The 19,458-nt window shown below is 41.0% G+C and overlaps 1 long non-coding RNA gene across 2 annotated transcripts in view; it reads right to left on the bottom strand.

The window, feature by feature from the left end:
* Positions 1 to 19,458, bottom strand: part of LOC150042610 (uncharacterized) — a 36,257-nt gene that overhangs the window by 15,310 nt on the left and 1,489 nt on the right. For both annotated transcript variants that reach the window (XR_016533590.1, XR_016533591.1), the window contains exons 2-3: positions 9,571 to 9,663; positions 661 to 715 (exon numbers count right to left, since the gene is read on the bottom strand). This is a non-coding gene — a long non-coding RNA (uncharacterized LOC150042610). The remainder of the gene's footprint in view (positions 1 to 660; positions 716 to 9,570; positions 9,664 to 19,458) is intronic.

The raw sequence follows: 19,458 nt of genomic DNA, 5'->3' as shown, positions 1-19,458 counted from the left end.
AGAGACCCTCTCCCCTTCATCATGCAATGCTCTCATTGCCACCAAGGCCCTCCCCACTCTTAGAGCTACAATGCCTCTAAATTAAGCTAACATTTTCACCCTGTGGGAAGGAGCTGTTACTTCAGTGTCTTCCAAGCTGCCAGACATTTCAGCTCACTGTTAATGGCTGAATGGCTCAAGGAGGGTCAGAAAAGAGATCAGAGGGGAAAAGAAGTTGAGTTGCCAAATGCCAGGAGGAACTCAGGCAGGCTCTTGTAGCTGGGTACTGAATGGAGTTTGTTACAGAGAACTACTATATTCAATACAGCTTACTGAAGTGGAGCAAGATTCTAGTAATCAGCTACTCCTCTAGACCTAAGTTGTTTAACCCTTACAACTGTGCAGTGTGTATTTATAGCCCCACCAAAATGGAAGTTCTCTCCAGAAATAATCAGATTGGCAGCAATCACCACTTCTAATATATGGGTGTGGTCTGAAGGGTTGACAGCCTGTGTTTGAAGTTCCATTGTTCTAATTTGCTGTGACTCAATTGCTTAACTATAAGGATATACTATTGCTTAGGTCACAGCAAACTAGGTCACAGGTCTCTACATATAGTGATACTGGGGTGCAAATAACTGTGGATGGAGAGAGGCTTACAGCAAACTTCTGAGGTCTTACCAGTCCATTTGGTCATCCTTTCTAGTCTTCATGGCATGGGCGGTGACAGCATCATCTGCAAGCATCACAATGAGTTCCATTACAAACTTCGCAATCCTGCAGTGTCAATTAGACAATAGTAATATGCTTTCCTAATTCCAACCATAAAGAGACCATTCAATGGGCAAGGACAGAGGATAGCCAATTATGCTTTAAGTGAGCACTATCTGACAGTATCATGAGAAAAAAAATATTCTTTTTGAGAAAGAGGAGCTAGGAAGGAGCAGGATGTCACATCTGTAATCCCAACTACTCAGTAGGAGGAAATGGGAAAATCAGGACCTGGTGAGGACCTCATTCCAGCTGTGGGTGTTAAATTCCCACAGGTGCAAGGAGATAATTATCCCCCACATTGTCAAGAAATGGAAATAAATTTTTCACTCCTCCTGCACTGAGATTTTAGCTTTACAATAGAATAAGGTCACTTCATGGCTACCAACAGGGTGACTGCCTTTATTTAATTTTCCTTCCATCCACCAACCCTTGCAATTAAACTCAGAAAAGCACAGACGTTTTTACAATAATTGTTGTTTTGTGGCTAGACACTGGTGGCTCAAGCTTGAAATTCTAGCTTCTTGGGAGGCTGAGATATTGAGGATACTGGTTCAAAGCCAGCCCGGGTAGGAAAGTTCAAGAGATTCTTCTTTTAACTGAATCAGCAAAAAAGCTAGGAATGAAAAAGCTCAAGAACAGTGCCCAGGTGCTTAGTTCAAGCTCCAAATACGGGCATTAGAAGAAAAGAAAAACCTAGGTTAGCATCTAATTTTTTTTGTAGCTTCAATATTTTATTATTTATAAAAAATTTTAAGGTATCAGAGTGCATATGGTGCATTAGGACTGTGGTTTTGCACATTTATTCATGTTTTACATTATTTCAACATTAATAAACGTACCATAGGTGCATCTTTACAATACCAGATAAAGGTACAGCTGTCTGGTACTTAAAAATGTATTATTGATTCATTCTCTGCTGTGCACTTCAGATGAGAATGTGAAAGACTTGCCGGTCACAATCTCAAGATGAAACAAACATATGAAATCGTTATGTTTCATTGAGCACCAGGTTTTATTTTGTGCAGGTTGTGCAGGTTTTATTTTTCTCCCTTAACTGAATGCAAATGTGTAGCCAAAAAAAAATTTGGAAGTGACATTTTAATTTTCAGTCCAGTAAATAATTTTAGCTACACTTAATGTAGCTTTTTAAGGCCTTCAGTACAATTGAAAAAAAAATCAAAGTTGAGCATTTTAAAACCCTGTTCATTTATAAAATAAAAATGAAATTTATAGGTTTGCAGTTAAAAGAAAGTTATTACTGAGGGGGGGCCTCTCATGCACATTAAAAAGCTGCAGTATAGGTGGCGCCGGCGGCCAGGCCTCACCTCCCTCGCCAGCTGTGGGAGGCGTCAGGAGAACCACTGTGACGCCAGAAGCTGCATGCATTCCCATGTACAGCATCTATTTTTAAAAAGTGAAATAGACATAGTATGCGGTAATAAAAGCTACAAACTAAACATTTAACATTGAGAATATTTTCTTCACAAAAGAGATTTAATTCCATCATGGCCACTGTGTGTTCTAGAAATCTACAAACTGGTTCTAAGGTATGTCTAGGAATTCAAATTATCTTTTTGCAAAAGAAATAAGAATTTATATCTCCTGGCCACAAGGAAAAAGTACTGACTAAAGCTACAGTAATCAGGTGGGTAGATGTTATATAAAGAAAAACACAGAGATGGATGACATGGCAGACAGCTCACAGAGACCCACATTTAAGTGGTCTTTTCTTTTCAGAAAGGCTTCCAAGGTGACTTCATGGGAAACGAATGAGTTTTCAACAAACAACAGTAGGACAGTGGATACTCTGATAGAAAAATAAACTTCACACTGCATTCCAACACAGGAGACTGGGTTGTGATCTCCAAATATGCATTCATATCTGAAGCTTCAGTACCTGTAAAAACAAAGGCAGGGATAGGAGAGGAGGACATACGGGAGAAAGCCATGTGAGGAAGGAAAAATAGTGGAATTGTGCGGCCACAAGCCAAGGAGCACCAGGATACAAGTGGCAAACTTCTCACAAGAATCTTCTGGTTTCAGGCTTTTCATCTAGAACTGGGGGTAAATCAACAGCTGTCATTTTTGTGACCGTTCTGGGGCTTGAACTCAGGGCATGGGTGCTATCCTGCTCAAGGCTAGCCCAGGTTCTTACTTGGAACTAAGAGTCACACCAATTTTCTAGCCCAGGCTGGCTTTGAATTTCAGTTCTCAGATTTCAGCCTCATGAGTAGCTAGGATTACAGCAATGAGCCAATACCTCATTTGTAATAACTTGCTACAGCAGCCTAAAAAACTAACCGAGCTCAAGCAAATTAGTTCAGATATTCTATGGGTCTAAATACAGAGTTTAGAACTGTGCACTTACAAAATGAAAGAGGAAAATGTCCTCATGAGTTTGGTTGCGATAAGCAATTTTACTTGCAGAATGCAGAAACATCACTAGGAAAACAAAATCTGAATAACTGGTTTTCAAAAGATACTATGAAAACCACGTGCTAGTGGTACATGCCTGTACCACTGTGAGGCTCTTATCTCCAATCAAAAAGCTGGAAATAGAGCTGTGATTCAAGTGTCAGATTGCTAGTCTTGAGTGGTAAAAGTGCAGGGACATTCCCAGGCCCTGAGTTTAAGCTCCTGAGCCAGAGAAAAAGTAGATACCAGGAGAGTCTGGGGGAGAATGATGAAAGAAGTGATGCTGATTAGAAACTGATTTGTTGAATTTATACAACTACTTAAAGTTCCTTTAAATTTAAAATGAAAAGAAAAAAATGGTGCATGGAGACAGTATTTGGGAAGCTGTCACAGGAGGCAGAACAAAAGCTAACATGGGCAACATAAGGAGAGAAAAAGGAAACGAAAGAGAGAGAGAGAGAGAGAGAGAGAGAGAGAGAGAGAGAGAGAGAGAGAGAGAGGAGAGAGAGAGAGGAGAGAGAGAGAGAGAAGGGAGGGAGGGAAAAAAGGAAAAGAAATGTAGCAAGAGAACAAAATCCACAGTACAGTATCTTACAATTTTATTTGTCATCGAAAAGAAAATGTACAGTGCAGGGCCGGGAGTTTGGCCTAGTGGTTAAAGTGCTTGCCTAGCATGCATGAAGACCCGGGTTCAATTCCTCGGTACCACATACATAGAAAAAAGCCAGAAGTGGTGCTGAGGCTCAAGTGGTAGAGCTCTAGCCTTGAGAAAGTCCAAGGACAGTGCTCAGGCCCTGAGCTCAAGCCCAGGACTGGCAAAAAAAAAAAGAAAGAAAGAAAATGTACAGTGCAATAATGAGAAGACAATCATTCTATCATCCCCACACATGCACATACACCAAGCAGGCCCAGCAGGGGGCTACTTGGAAGGCAGCTACATCAGAAAAACTGGTCTCAAAGTACAATAACGAGGCAGTGATTTAAGTAGATCTGAAGACTTTAAAGACAATATATGAGTGATCAATCATATGAAATGGATGCACTCATTAAGGAAATAAAAAATCAATACCATAATGAGATCTGAGATATGTGAACACACAGTACTTGCTAGGACAGGGCAAATGACAAAGCTGGACAAAGGTGATGGGAGAGTGTGGAGCTGTACAAAAATGCTATAACTACTTTGGAAAATAGTTTGGTGATTTCCCTAAAAAATAAGCATACCACCACCATATAATCCTGTATTCTACTCCTAAGTATTTACCTATGATAAGTAAAAGCATGCATGTGTGCAAAGCCTTGTAATTGGGTGTCTAGAGCAGCTTTACTTTTTTTTAATTAAATAATTACATCATATTTCAAATGACATATTTAACAAACAAGTGTTCAAGAAGGGAATCTCTATATACAATCACTGGCACTTAGATTTTAGAACATAATTAAAATTAGGCTGAGGGTTTATATGTCATAGATACATATTAATCTATATAATAAAACATGTCTATGGAGTCATAACTTTTTATGTCTATGTAGTTGTGTTTATATTTCCAATACCTTGTCCATAGCATTGGGTATGCAAATATTGAGTCATCACTCTTGTACTGTTTGGATTTAATAGCCACATATTAAGGATACCATGCGCCTTTTGTTCCTTTGGCCTTGATTTGTCTCACTCAACATGATTCGCTTTAGATTCATCTACTTCTCTGCAAATGCCATTATTTTATCTTGTCTGTTGGCTATGTAGAATTCCATTTTATAAATATACCACATTTTTTGTATCCATTCATCTGCAGTAGGGCATCTGGATTGTTTCCATCGCTGGCTATTGTGAATAGTGCAGAGATGAACATAGCTGAGCAGGTGTCTTTATCATATCTTGGGTCATGATTTTCAGGATAGATGCCTAGGAGTGGTATGGAGGGATCACAGGGAAGGTCTATTTTCAGCTCTTTAAGAAACCTCCACACTGCTTTCCAGAGTGGCTGAACTTGCTTACAAATCCTACCAGCAGTGCAGTAGGGTTCCTTTTTCTCCACAACCCTGCCAACATCTGTCATTGTCTGAGTTCAAAATCTTGGCCATTCTTACTGGGTATCTTAGGATTGTTTTATTTGCATTTCCTTTATGACCATGGATGATGAGCATTTTCTCATATGCTTTTCTGCTATTTTAACCTCTTCTTTTGATGTTTCTCTTTAGTTCCCTTGCCCATTTAGTGATTGGTTTGTTGGGTTTGGGGGGAGGATTAGTTTCTTGAGTTCCCTGTAGATACTGGATATTAAGCATTTGTCTGATGTATTATTGGTAACTATCTTTTCCCACTTGGTTGGCTTTCTACTTTAGTAGTTATGCTTTTATCTGTGCAGAAACTTTTTATTTAGCAGCTTTACTTTTGAAACAGGGAATAAGCCAATTCCACTAATTACCGATGGTTAAATAAACTGTGATCCATGAACAGAGTGATAACCATTTAGCAACAGAAAGAAAAGCAGACTTGGATGTTACCAAAGAACACCCGTCTGTGTTAACACTCAAAGGATTATGTAGTCTTATGTGCAAATCTAGAAAAGGCAAATCTCAAGGTTAAACCCCAGACAGGTGAGGCTGCATCAGATGGAGAGCAAAAGAAATTCTGGGAGTGACAAAGTTTTAAATGTTGATTATTGTGATAGTTATGGAGGTATATATGTTCATCATTGGTCATTAACTATATATTTGAAACAAAAGCATTTCAGTGATGTCAATTCACCTCAAAATACTTTAAGTAAACAATGGAAACAATACCATTATTCTTCCATGAATTCATTGGGAGAGGGCAGCAGTCCTAGGACTTAAACTCAGGGCCTCAAACTCAGACTTCACTATTTCACTCAAGGTTGGCACTCTACCTCTTGAGCCACAGCTGAACTTCAGGCTTCTTTTTGCCAGCTATGGGGCTGGAACTCAGGGCCTGGCCACTGTCCTTGAGCTTCCTCAAGGCTAGCACTCTACCACTTGATCCTCAGCACCCCTTCCAGCCTTTTCTGTGTATGTGGTACTGAGGAATCGAGCCCAGGGCTTCACATATGCTAGGCAAGCACTCTACCACAAGGCCACTCTCCCAGCCCTGAACTTCTGACTTTTTGGAGAGGTAAGAGTCTCATGAATTTTCTTACTTGGGCTGGCTTCAAACCACAATTTTCAGATCCCCTGAGAAGCTAGGATTACAGGTGTGAGCCACCAGCACACAGCTTCATTAATCTTTCAAGAATGAGAAGGTGATCTGGCTGGAGAAGTAATTGTGTTTCAGTGAGTCCTCTCTTGACCTACCTCTACAAACCAGTATGTTCAGTGTGTCAAAATCATCCTTGAGAAAAATGAGAGAGGCAGAGAGAGACCGTGGGAGTGGTGGTGGTGGCATAGTCAGGCCTTCTCTTCCCTTGTCCCTATTGCCCCTGGGGGCTGAAACAGACCAAATGGACTTTGCATATTGAGTGCACAGTTCCTTATGTGACTGGCTGGTTGGAGGACAGTCAGGTGATTACAGTCAAGAGAATAAGAGGCAGTTAACCTCCCAGTTGTCGGTGCACCTGGAGAAACCAGCGACCTTGTTGAAATGAGCAAACTATACAGAATGAGATGTAGTAATGAGACCTTCCCAAGCTCCACCTACCAAGTAATGCAGCCAGGATTACAGACTTGAGTCACTACAGTTTTCTCCCCCAAAGTCCTGGGGTTTGAGGTGAGGTTCCTTGATTGCTAGACAAGTATTTTATCACTTTAGCCATGCCTACAGCCTTGTTATTATTTTTAATCTCCATTAATTTTTTCTCTGTTCTATTTTTCTGTCTGCTAATTTTGGGTTTGTTTGTTCTTTTTTATGTCTAAGATATGGAGATATATTATTTTGTCTGAATCTTTTGTTGTTGTTGTTAGTTGTGGGACTTGAACTCAGGGCCTGGGCACTCCTAACCACTTTGAGCCACAGCTCCACTTTCAGTTTTTGAATGGTTATTTGGAGATAGGATTCTCATGAGGACTTTTCTGTGTAGGCTTTGAACTGCAATCCTCAGGCCTCAGTCTCCTGAGTAGCTAAGATTACAGGTGTGAATCACTGGCTCACATTCGACCAGTTAAGTTACATTGTTTTAATACCACAAAAAATTGTTTGATTTCTCTTTTTAAAGTAAAACTATAGGCAAATGAAGTCTAATAAAATTTATTAAGCCTCAAGCTTTTTGAGGGTTTTGGTTGTTGTTTTTCATGCTGGTACCAGAGCTTGAAATTTGAGCATAGAATTCCCAGGTAGCTTTCTTGCTAATGACTGGTGCTCTACTGCTTGAGTCACACATTTAGTCTGCTTTTTGAAGTTTTAGGTAACAGTAGAACTATTTAACTATGATTATTTTAGCATGACACATCCTTTAAAATCCACTTGAGGGAAATTTTCTGAGTAAGTGGGGAAAAGCAAGATCATACACAGAAAAAATCAATTGCTCGTTTTGTGCCAGAAAATAGTGAAACAAGGCTAGGTGCCCTGTGATTTGAAACACATCTCCATCCCCAACTGAAAGATTTATATACTTATGTATATGTGTGTGTGAGTGTTACTTGACTTTAGGTAGCACTGGATTCTCTTTCAAATTAACTTTTACAAATTATATGTGTGCTATATACAGACTTATTTTATTTTATTGTCAGGGTAATGTATAGAGGGGTTACAGTTACATTTGTCAGGTTATATACAGATTTAAAGTAAAAAAAATACTAAGCTTTGGGGTTGGAGGTCTGTTTCAAGTCACAGGGCACCCAGCCAATGTCAGATATACAGTTCAAGTCCTGGTTTCAAACTAACCCACCATCAACAAGAACCCCTAAACTTTAATAAAGAAAAGCATCATGAATAACTTTGATGAGATAATTTTAAAATAACTGCTTCTGTATATTTTTGTCCTGAGAGTTTTGGTCTTCTTTTTCACCTGCTCTAGAATTTAATGGAACACAATTGCAGTTTTACCAGTAGGCTATGCTCCCAGCCCTTACAATTGCAGTTTTAAACAGCTCTCCTAGCAACTACACTTGCTTTGTCCTCTGTGTACTTAGCGCCATCTTGTGATTATCTAGCTTCAAGAAATTAGAAGGGATGTGATCATTATTTTTTTTTATTTTTTTTATTGTAATTAGTAAAAGGGTTACATGATATTTGCCAGATAGAAGGTGCATTAATTCACATACATTGATACCCTTTCACATGTCTTGGTACCCATTTCCGTCCCCCCCACACCCCCCACCCGTCTTGGTTTTGTGATCATTATTAATTAACCTTTTTCGGTGAGCCACAAGGTACTACACATATGGTGTCCACATAGTTTGCTTTCTTTCTGAGCTCTGGCTCTCCAGCAGAAAAATGAGATTTCAGCAACTTCTTTATTTTTTATTTTTATGATGAATCTCCTCCCTATCACTGGACAAGAGACCAGCCATCTATACTGCTGCCTCTTCACTCACAAGGGTCTGTCCTCTGAGAGCTCCCCACTTATTTCACAGGGGTTGTCAGAAGACAGAGGGAAGAAATTTACCCAACCACCAAAAGAATCTCATGGCAATGGTATGATTTCTTAGAAGCTACTGTAGGAAAAGGAATTGTATAAAAGTACCTGAGATGACTTTTTGGTTTATATGATTGTCTTTATCTTCTTGACACAAATTGAGAACCAATTTCAGTCTGAAGCACCCTAATTTGCTTGTAATAACCATAGTCTCATCTTTTTGGGAACAACATTATTATTTTTTGCCAATCCTGGAACTTGAGCTCAGGGCATGGCCACTGTCCTTGTGCTTTCTCAAGGCTAGTGCTCTACCACTTGAGCCAAGGCACCACTTCCAGTTTTTTCTGTGTGTGTGGTACCAAAGAATTGAACCTAGGGCTTCATGCATGTTAAGCAAGCACTCTACCACTAGGCCAGGCTCCTGAAGCCAACATCATTATTTTTTTCAGTGAGCCACAGCACCACTTCCAGCTTTTTCTATGTATATGGCACCGAGGAATCAAACCTGGGTCTTTGTGCATGCTAGGCAAGCACTCTACCACTAGGCTAATCTCTAGGTCCCAGGACTGAGCCTTTAACACATGGGCTTGGAGGACACTTATCCAAACCATACCAGATGTAGGAAAAGCATTTGACAAATTTCAATACTCACGTATGATTTTTAAAGCCTAACCTTCTAGTACATATGAGTACAAAAATGTTTCCCAATCTGACAAGGGTTGGTCATAAAAAGAAATTAACCAGTACCACAGTACTTAGTCTCTTCTCCTACAATGAAGGACCAGGATGATGTCCCTCCCATTCAAAATTGTGCAGCCGTGCTCAAGACAGCCTAGTAGAGCAAGACAAAGAGCAAAAGGTATGCACTTACCTAGGAAGAAGTAAGATTGTCTCTAGTGGAGACAAAGTAGTCACAGACATAGGAAGTTCTGAGCAAAGGAACTACTAGAACAGGCAAACGAAGCTAAAGGTAGGAGAGAGAAAATGATATAAACAAACCAAAATCAAGTTGATTTCTGTACACTCTCTCTATATATTTATATATATGTGCCACAATACTCTATCAACAGCTTTACTAAGAAGATCACAGACACCTCCTACCCATCTCTGCTTCCCAGAGGAGAACTGCCTACCTATAAATCTGTCAACAAAACTTGTTAGTCCATTTTGTGCTGCTATAATAAAAAACCTGAGTTGATGTCCTACAAAAAGCCAATCTTTTCTCACGAGTCGTATAGTTCACGTTTATCAGTGTATGAGCTCACTACTGCACTTGTTCACCTCTCTTCCCCTGAGTTTTGTGTCCTCCTCTAACCCTTCCAAAGATGTACACACAAATAAACCACACAGAAAGAAGAAAACAGAAACAGCAGCAAGAGAAACCTCTTGTTCCCATATCTTGGAGTTCATTTCACTGAACATATAATTTTATATAGATACAAGGCACAGGAGCACGTGCACTGTGTTTCTTCCCTCAGAGTATCCTATTTTGGTCTCAGTGTGTATGAGTATCTAGAGTCCTATAAAACTGATCAAATATATTTTAGACCCAACTTCTGTATAAGAGAAAAATCATGTGCCTTTTGTCTCTCTGAGACAAAAGTGGCTTACCTCACTTAACATTTGTTCTTGAGCCATCCATTTCCCTGCAAATATTGTTCTTTTTAGTGACTGTGTACAATTCCATTGTGTATAGGAATCACATTTATTGTAGGGCATCTGACCTCTGACCTGTTTCCATATCTTGCTTATTGTAAACCACTGCATAACTGCTATAGTCTCAGGACAATTCAGTGCTTTACATGCTGACATGTAGTAGGTGATCAGTAAAAACTGTACAAGCCAAATATATTAAGAGTCTCACTATTTCATTCAATATTGCTTTAGTGTGTGCATCTTATTCCTCTTCCTCCTTCAACAAGCTCTCTTTCTGCCTCATCCACAAAGGCTCATGTATACATACACATCTCTAATGCCTATAGCATAGCATTTAATTCTCCAGTCCTGCTCAATGAAACACTACAACAAAAACCAGAAAAATGAAGGCAAGAGCAATCTTGTGCTATCACTATTTTTATGGTGGCTCAATCACTGGTTTTATTACGTGATGAGAAGGTGTATGTGGATGTTTTCTTTATTACGAGGTGAGCAGAGGTATGTGATCGGGACATTTCTAATCACCGGATACTTTCTCAGGAATTCTAAAAGGTTTAGAACTCCTGTGTCCCTAACTATGATGTGGGTTGAGGAAGATATTTTCTCTCTATAAAAATTCAAGTCCAACATTGAGATCCTTACTGAACATCTGAAGTGAAAGGGGAATACACTGTCACAATGGAAACTGGTAAATGCAATTGTGCAAATCTGCTCTTGAGAAATGCAGCTGAAAGGAATCTAACAAGGCAGACAGGGAAGCTGCCAAACTTGTCCTGCTCCTTCTGGATCCTGGTCCAGCACTCTTACTCCAGAAACTCCTTTGATTATAATCAGAGAGTTCAGTAGATACATGACACTCCCGCTTTTCTTGGCTTCTTCAACTTTTCCCACCCAAACGTGTCGCTATTGTCAGGACTGACATTACCACACAACTGAACAGTCATGTTATGAAGAAAGAGAAGTCATTAGTTTCTTCCAGTCTGTAATTCTGTAATAGTTAAAAATCCCAGACTCAACGCAATGATGGAGCAGCAATGACCAGCAAAAAAGCAGGGCTGGAAGAATGGCTTCAATGATAAGAGTACCAGCAGTGAGCATGTGTGAGGATCTGAGTTCAAACCTCAGTACCACACACAAAAAATCTAACTCTTTAATACAACTTTACCCAGACTCTATGCCCAGGGGAACTTCCGAGCTCCACCAGGCAGAGGCCAGACCATGCACACACAAATCCAGCACTAGTAAGGAGTGAGAAGAAGACAAACAGGAATTGAACATCCCCACTGGACTGCCTTTTCTTGCCCCCAGCCCCTCTTCTTTGACTCCCCATGATTCCTGACTCGCTGGATGACCAACATGGCAGCTTATGATGGGCTCTTTTATATTTTTGTTATCTTTAAGTAGTATACAAAGGGGTTATAATCATTGAATGTTTGCAAGTACAATTTATCTTGCTCCTTATCGCCCTTTTCATCGTTCTCTCCCATCCCTACCAACCCAACTCCTTTTCTCATTTTTCCTAGTTTCACAATATTCATAGTATATTATGACTGCATTCATGAGCTCTTATGTCAGTCTCCACCCATTGCATACTTGAATGACTGCCTTGCTGGTGAAAGACTTACCTAGAAGTAGACTCAACTAATTCTAACCTATGCTATGCCTTGGGCTTGATGACTAACTAAGGCCACAGAAACAGCTGCAAGGTGAACTAGTTTAGGATATCTTTTAAGCATCCCTTTGTGTGCCTATAGATTAGGGAATTAAGACCAATACGGGTCTATACTGATTCACCTGGGGGCATCAAAGGAATATAAATGAGGTCAATCCCCAAAAGGTTCAGCCTTGGACACGTTTGTGAACTGGGTCAAGGTGAGCCGGACAAAAACACAAAATGCTTCCTTCAAACACTGTAACTAACTACTGTGGGAGGAGGAAGGTCGTTGGACTCCTGCCATGTCCTGGACTCCATTCATGTTGCAGGTGGGTGGTTTTGTTTTTTTTTTTTCAGTGTAGGTGTGAATGCTGTCCTCGCCCTAGAGGATCCAAGTGGAGCCATCATTGTCACACCTGGTCCCATTGCAGCTGGGGAGCTCGTTGAGCTGCTAGGAGGGAGTCACTCCCTAAAAGCCAGTTCTGGAGTCATCCTCTGATGACACAAGGCTCTTAATCTTCTGCCTTGGTTCAGTCTGGAACTTTTCTAATAAGCAACTGTCAATTCTTGCTGCCTGGGCTATGCACTTCTAAAACTTAAGCCATTCTTTCTATGATCATCCATCCCCTTCACACAAAACAGAAAAGTGAGACAAAAAGGGAATGTTTTGCTAATGTGCAGAGAGCTGTAATATAAGACTTGAGGTCAGAGCCATCCAGCCCCAGAAGCACCACCACCACCAACAACAACAAATTCCCTTTATCCAGGCCCTGTTTTGTTTGGGCCAGACAGCAGTTGAACACAAAAGCGGATATACAACTGTCCCTTGGAAAATAATAGCTTCCTCTTAAAGTGTCCTATAAGCACATTCTTTGTTTAATATACTTTCAGACCTCATGTGAATCTTCACTATCTTTTGCTTATTCAGGAAGTTGTGTTGCATTGGAAGTTAGATTTTGATTTTGTTTCACTTGGAAGAATAAAGCTATGTCAGACTAGAAGTGGGAGATACACCGCTTTTTGCAGGAAGAGGTGGAGAAGTTCCTGGAAGGACAGTGGCAGGCATCTCAGTGCATTGACTGACTCAGGGGAAGCCACGCAGAGCACGTTTTTAATTCGGAAGATACAAGGTCCGTGACTGCTACTGGGAGAAGCCATTTGGTCACTCAGGGTCCCCCAATGTGTTTGGCTTAGTGTACTTCCATGGGAGATAAAGCACTTTTTTGTTTGTGGAAATACTAGGGTCTGAATTCGGTTTGCTTATCCTAGTAAATGCTCTACTACTTAAGTCACACCTCCAGCTCTTTTTTATTTAGCTATTTTTTTTTAGTACGGCCAATTTGAACCTCAAATTTCCTACCTATTGCTTGTCACATGATTGGTATGATAAGCATGCAACAGAGCTGACTCACTAGAGCTGGCCTTGAATTGTGGTCCTTCCAATGCTGTCTCCGGAGTAGCTGAGATTGTACAAGTAAGCTACTGCACTTGACTGAACAGACCATTTTTTTTATACTCCATATATTTATCTGATTTGATCTCTGATATTTATTTATTTATTTATTTATTTTTTGCTGGGCTTGGGCTTGGGCTCAGAGCCTGAGCACTGTCCTTGGATTTTCTCAAGGCTAGAGCTCTACCACTTGAGCCACAGCACCACTTCTAGTTTTTGCATGGTTCATTGGAGTCTCAAAGAGACTTTGCTGCCCAGGCTCCCTTTGAACCGTGCTCCTCAGAGCTCAGCCTCCTGAGAAGCTAAGATTACAGGCATAAACTACCTCACCCAGCTGAAAGACTAGTAACTTTTAAGACTGCTTTTCACTAAGAATTAATGCTAGGACTCCAGGACACTGGCAGCCAATATCCCCAGATCCTGTTTATCAGAGCTGCCTCAGTCCACTCTGCTTTGCCTGTGCAGAAAACTAGAGCAAACTCAATCTGTGCCAGCTATGGGTAAGTGTTATCTCAGCTAGTCTATAGGCCACTGGGTGACAACAATAAAAGGCATTAACATATATAGGGCTGGGAGTGTGGCCCAGTGGTAGAGTGCTTGCCTAGCATGCTTGAAAATCTGGTTTCGATTCCTCAGTACCACATACACAGAAAAAGCTGGAAGCGGTGTTATGGCTCAAGTGCTAGGTTTCTAGCCTTGAGAAAGCCCAAGGACAGTGCTCAAGCCCAGGACTGGCAAAAAAAAAAGAATCTAAGAATAAAAGGCATTATGCTACTGCAAAATGATGGTGTTGTCCCTTGGCATCCATGGGCAAAGTAGAGCAGGACCCTCTGAAGATACAAAAATATGTGGATGCTCAAGATTCATGTATTTACATACCACCATCACAGATTTTCTTGTATGCCTTAAATCATCTCCAGATTATTTCTTTTGCAAGTCATGAGGCTTGAACTCAGGGACTGAGCACTGTCCTTAGGCTTTCTCAAGGATAGAACTCTACTACTTGAGCCACAGCACCACTTCCAGCTTTTTCCATGTTTGTGGTACCGAGGAATTGAACCCAGGTCTTCGTGCATGCTAGGCAAGCACTCTACCACTAGGCCAAACTCCCAGCCCACATCTCCAGGTTATTTATTTATTTTTTAATACACAACTACTTTTTATTTTATTTTACTGATTTTATATAATTGTGAAATCCTGGAAAGTAACCTAAGGAATATACTTGGTGTCCAACTTTGGGGGAAAAGGGAGTTATAACAGTTCCCAAACACACATTTTAGGCATTTTTTCTTATTCTTCCCCAAGATTTTAATAATAAATTCATAAATATAGGAAATAATGTCACTCCTTCAGTGTTAAAATAGAAAACCAAACAGTGCCAACAGCAGTGGCACTGCTGATATTCATGAAAAATACAACACCAATGAGTTTTCTTTTTCTTTTTTTTTTTACCAGTCCTGGGCTTGAGCTCAGGGCCTGAGCACTGTCCTTGGACTTTCTCAAGGCTAGAGCTCTACCACTTGAGCCTCAGCACCACTTCCGGCTTTTTTCTATATATGTGGTACCGAGGAATCGAACCCGGGTCTTCATGCATGCTAGGCAAGCACTTTAACCACTAGGCCAAACTCCCGGCCCCCCAATGAGTTTTCTTAATTATGCATTTTAAATACCAATCATGTCCAGGTTATTTATAACACCTAAGTTAATGCAAACATTATGCAAATCATTGTTATATTAGGTTGTTTACAGAATGACCAGAAAAAATGTTTCTACAGATGAAAATCCTGAGGATTTCCAGGGCTGACAAAAGAGACAATGTTTTATTTTGTTTTTGTTTTGTTTTCCTTTTGGCATCTCTGTCTTTAACTGATTGGGTGCCTTTGAATGAATCCCTTTATCTTACCTGTCTTGTCTACTCTGAAATAGAATGGAACTTGGACTTAGTGGCTTGCCAGGTCTGTCCTGCCTTATAGCTCCGGGAACCCTCACTCACCAAGGTGCTGGTGGCTTCTTGGTAACTTGGGTGTGGGCATTCCACAGGAGTCAAGTTTACATTACCAAAAACCTCAGAGCAAGCTAAGTAAGGGAGCCTAGATCCCAGCCTTGACTACCCAGTGCATGTGGACTGAGATCTGCTAGGTGCAAAGATAATACCCTGAGCAGAGACAGTTAGTACACAGGGGCCAGCCACTGTCTTCAGCTTTGTATTTGTTAATTCACTTCATTGTCACAACAACTTTATCTGTACTTCACAACTGGTGAAACTTGGCACCGACTCTGTAAACAGCATCCAGCAAGGTTACACTGTATATGTAGGTGGCAGGTGTGGAGGCAAAGTATAATTTGAAATGTTGCTTCCTTCTCTTCCTAATAAAGTATGGAAATACTTTTCATTTGTATTTGTAGAATAATGGCTTGGAAGTTTGCCCACTAACAAAGAGTTTATATTTTAAGAACTCTTTTAAAACTATTTCAATTCTTTGAGGGAAAAAAAGGAGTTACTATAAAAAAAACATACTAGTTTCTTGGCCCTGAGTTTGGCCTAGTGGTAACGTTTGCCTAGCATGCACAAAGACCTGGGTTCCATTCCTTGGTACCACATACATAGAAAAAGCTGGGAGTGGTGCTGTGGCTCAAGTGTTAAGTTTCTAGCCTTGAGAAAACTCAAGAACAGTGCTCAAGCCCTGAGCTCAAGCCCAGGAATGGCAAAAAAAGAAAATTCTTATTCCATCACTTAAGGGGGGTGCTCTCCTAACTGTAGTCCTCTGGACCTTTCTCCTCCAGTATGTCATTTAGTTATTGAAGAATGGAAAGTTGTGTAACATTCTGTATCATCATAAATGCATCCAAGAGAAAGATCTATGAATTTTACCTAGCATAATTAAGTTCCCATTTAAGCAAAATGGAACTTCTTTTGGACAATCTGTTGAATGATTTCAACAGTTTGGATCCAAAATGACTTTAGGGGGGAAAACAAGATGAGGGGCAGGGGTTGGGGGAGGGAAATGGGGACCAAGACATAAGAAAGGGTATCAATGTTTGTGAGGTAATGCACCTTCTACCTGGTGAATATAATGTAACCCTTATATTAATTACAATAAAAATATATGAAAAATACCAAAAAAACTGACTTCTGTGTTTGCACAACCCCAGGAGAGAGAAGTATGGGTAAAACTGGAGCAAAACAGTTTCTCATGATCTCTGAAAGTGGTGTGCTATTCACTTGACTCAGAAACCGCAAGACAGCATGCAAACCACGAGTGTTTGATCTTGTGCTCACTGTAAGGACACCCTTGCAACTACCCAGGCCACCAAAGGCGTACATATCTGAAGTCACCAAATGCCTTAGACGTATTGCTTTATGGAAGCAATGTATATTATTCTGACATAGCAGTGGTTATGTGGGTAGACAGCCAAGGCTGCACACAGAGCTAGAAGGTCACCGAGAATGTTGTGCAGTATTTTTGCGGACCTTAAGTTTTAATCCACTGTACATATACACAACATACAGAGTAACGATTGTGCATGTGGTACCATGCATGCCGTGGGTTATGCTCCAAGAAGAGGGGTCAGGCAGAGATGGCCTCATTGTTGGACACATCTAGGTGAACAAATGCCCATGATTTGCCATGGAACACTCACAGGTGTGCCTGCAGAGTTCACCCAGGCAAGCCGGATTAACACTTAACCCAGGCAGAAGCTCTAATATACCTGGAGGGAATACTCACTGAGGAGAACAAATTCTTCCTAAACCAGAAGAATAGGCTGCATAGAAGGAAAAACTATACCCAAAGAATTCAAATCATATAACATGGAATGAATTCCACATAAATACAAATAAAGGTTCTTTTTTAAAAAAATAACCCCAAATTTTCAAAAACAAAATCTCAAAGGGTTCTAATCCTTCTAAAAACTCTTAATAAATCTGATACTTGGTTGTGCTTGGTGCTGGTGGCTCATGCCTGCAATTAGCTGCTCGGGTAGCTGGGGTCCGAAGCCAGCCCAGGCAGAAAAGTCTATGAGACTCTTTTTTTTTTTTTTGCCAGTCCTGGGGATTGAACTCAGGCAGGGCCTGAGCACTGTGCTTGGGCTTTCTCAAGGCTAGAGCTCTACCACTTGAGCCACAGCACCACTTCTGGCTTTTTCTATGTATGTGGCACCGAGGAATCAGTGATTGCTAGGCAAACACCTACCACTAGGCCAAACTCCCAGCCCATCAGAAAGATTCTTATCTCCAACTAACCACCACAAAGAAAGAAGTGGTAGGGCACTAGCCTTGAGCAAAAGAAGCTTAGGGATAGTGCTTGGGCACTGAGTTCAAGCCTGGGATTGGCACAAAAATGATACTTGGACACAATAAAGTAAGTATAGTAGTCAGTTCATATCTCTGGGATCCATTTCTGTGGGTTCAACCAATTTTTGATCATAAATATGCACCACAAAATTTCCAGAAAGTTTTTTCTTATTTTTCTCATCCTTATTCTCTAAACATTATGGTCTGAAAAGTATCTACAAAGCATTTTACATTGTATTGATGCAAGTAATTTAGCTATGATTGAAACTATATGTAGACAATATGCAAATACTGGTCAGTTAATGCAATGGGCCTGACCATAAATGGGTTTTGGTATTTTCAGGACTCCTGTAATAAACATTCCAGTGATACTGAGGAACAGTTTATCACTGCATTCTCAGAACAACTGAAGCTCTTCATATCTCTACCTCCAGTCTTTTACCTCCCATTTCTCCCTGCAACTCACTGCAATTGGAGTTGTCGTCTACATCACTCTTCCCATCAAGGTTGCTAACTCTGCCTGTGAGGCTGAAGACATGTGACATTCTTGTCTTCTCCTTGGCCTTTCAACAGTGTTCACTAGAATGGCTACTCCCTTATGTGAAAAGTGCTCTCTTGGCTTCCTGCCACCCTCCTGAATTCCAGTTCTGTCACTTAGGTTGTTTATGCTCCAGAACTCAGCCTCTTCTCCACCCCTTCTGCAGATGATCTTGGGAACCTGTTTACCCAGCTGGGTTCTACAAGATGCAATACATCCACCGTATCCCACACTGAGTACCTGGTGTCTCTCCAAGCCCATCCCGTTTGGCCTCCCTCCACTAGGTACTGGCAAAGCCAGTCTGCTGGTTTTCTGGAAAGAGCCTTGGTTCCTCTCTGTTCTTCAGAGTCTTCATTTTATCTATGAGCAGACTCAACTGAGTGCCTCAGGATGCCATGGCTTCTAAGACACAATTCCCTGCCTGTGCTGCTCTGGATCTGCTGCCACAGCAACCTCCTTCCCCCCAGCTCTGGATCACAGAGTGATGGTATCGCCAGTCTCCTTACCCTCTCAGATGGCCTTAAAGCACTGTAAGAATTCGGGCCTTCTAGGGAGCTCATGCCACCTTCTCCCCCATGGGATTCTCCGCAAGCAGCATCACCCTGCTCAGGATTGCTTCCCCTCCAAAGTGGCCAGGGGCTCCTCGGGCCTGCAAGGTGCCCCAGCTAGACTGCTGCCCTCCTTGTGCTTCAGGGGATCTTTGAGATGCCTCACCGATTCTTGTGTCTTTGTGGCTTCTGCCATCACCTCTGTTAAGATCTCTGTGTTTTGCCTGAGTGTCTATCAACAGATGGATGTTGAAAGAATATGGGGTGCACAGACACCATAGAATACTATTTCACATAAACAAGAATAAAATCCTGTCATTGGCAGGATAGCTCCAGGGTGAACCTAGAATGATATTTAGTAAACTGAGAGCTTACATAAAGTGAAAGAAGCCAGACATAGAAAGACAAGTATCATGTCTTGATCTCGAGGAAGTTGGCAGGGATAGGAATGTAGAGAAGGAACTTAGGAGAAGCTACACGATGGGCACAAATTTACAGCTGGACAGAAGGAATAAGTCCTGTCACTTCCCAGCGTGGCAACTCTGGCTAGGAACAATGTATTTGTCTAAACAGGTAGAAGAATGAATTTGAACGTTTTCTCCCTACAGAAATGTTG

Source organism: Megascapheus bottae, chromosome 34, assembly GCF_031878675.1.
Source record: "Megascapheus bottae isolate mThoBot1 chromosome 34, mThoBot2.hap1, whole genome shotgun sequence".
NCBI lineage: Eukaryota > Metazoa > Chordata > Mammalia > Rodentia > Geomyidae > Megascapheus > Megascapheus bottae.
Note: the sequence above shows the minus strand (reverse complement) of the source record. Positions and strands in the feature narration are given on the sequence as shown.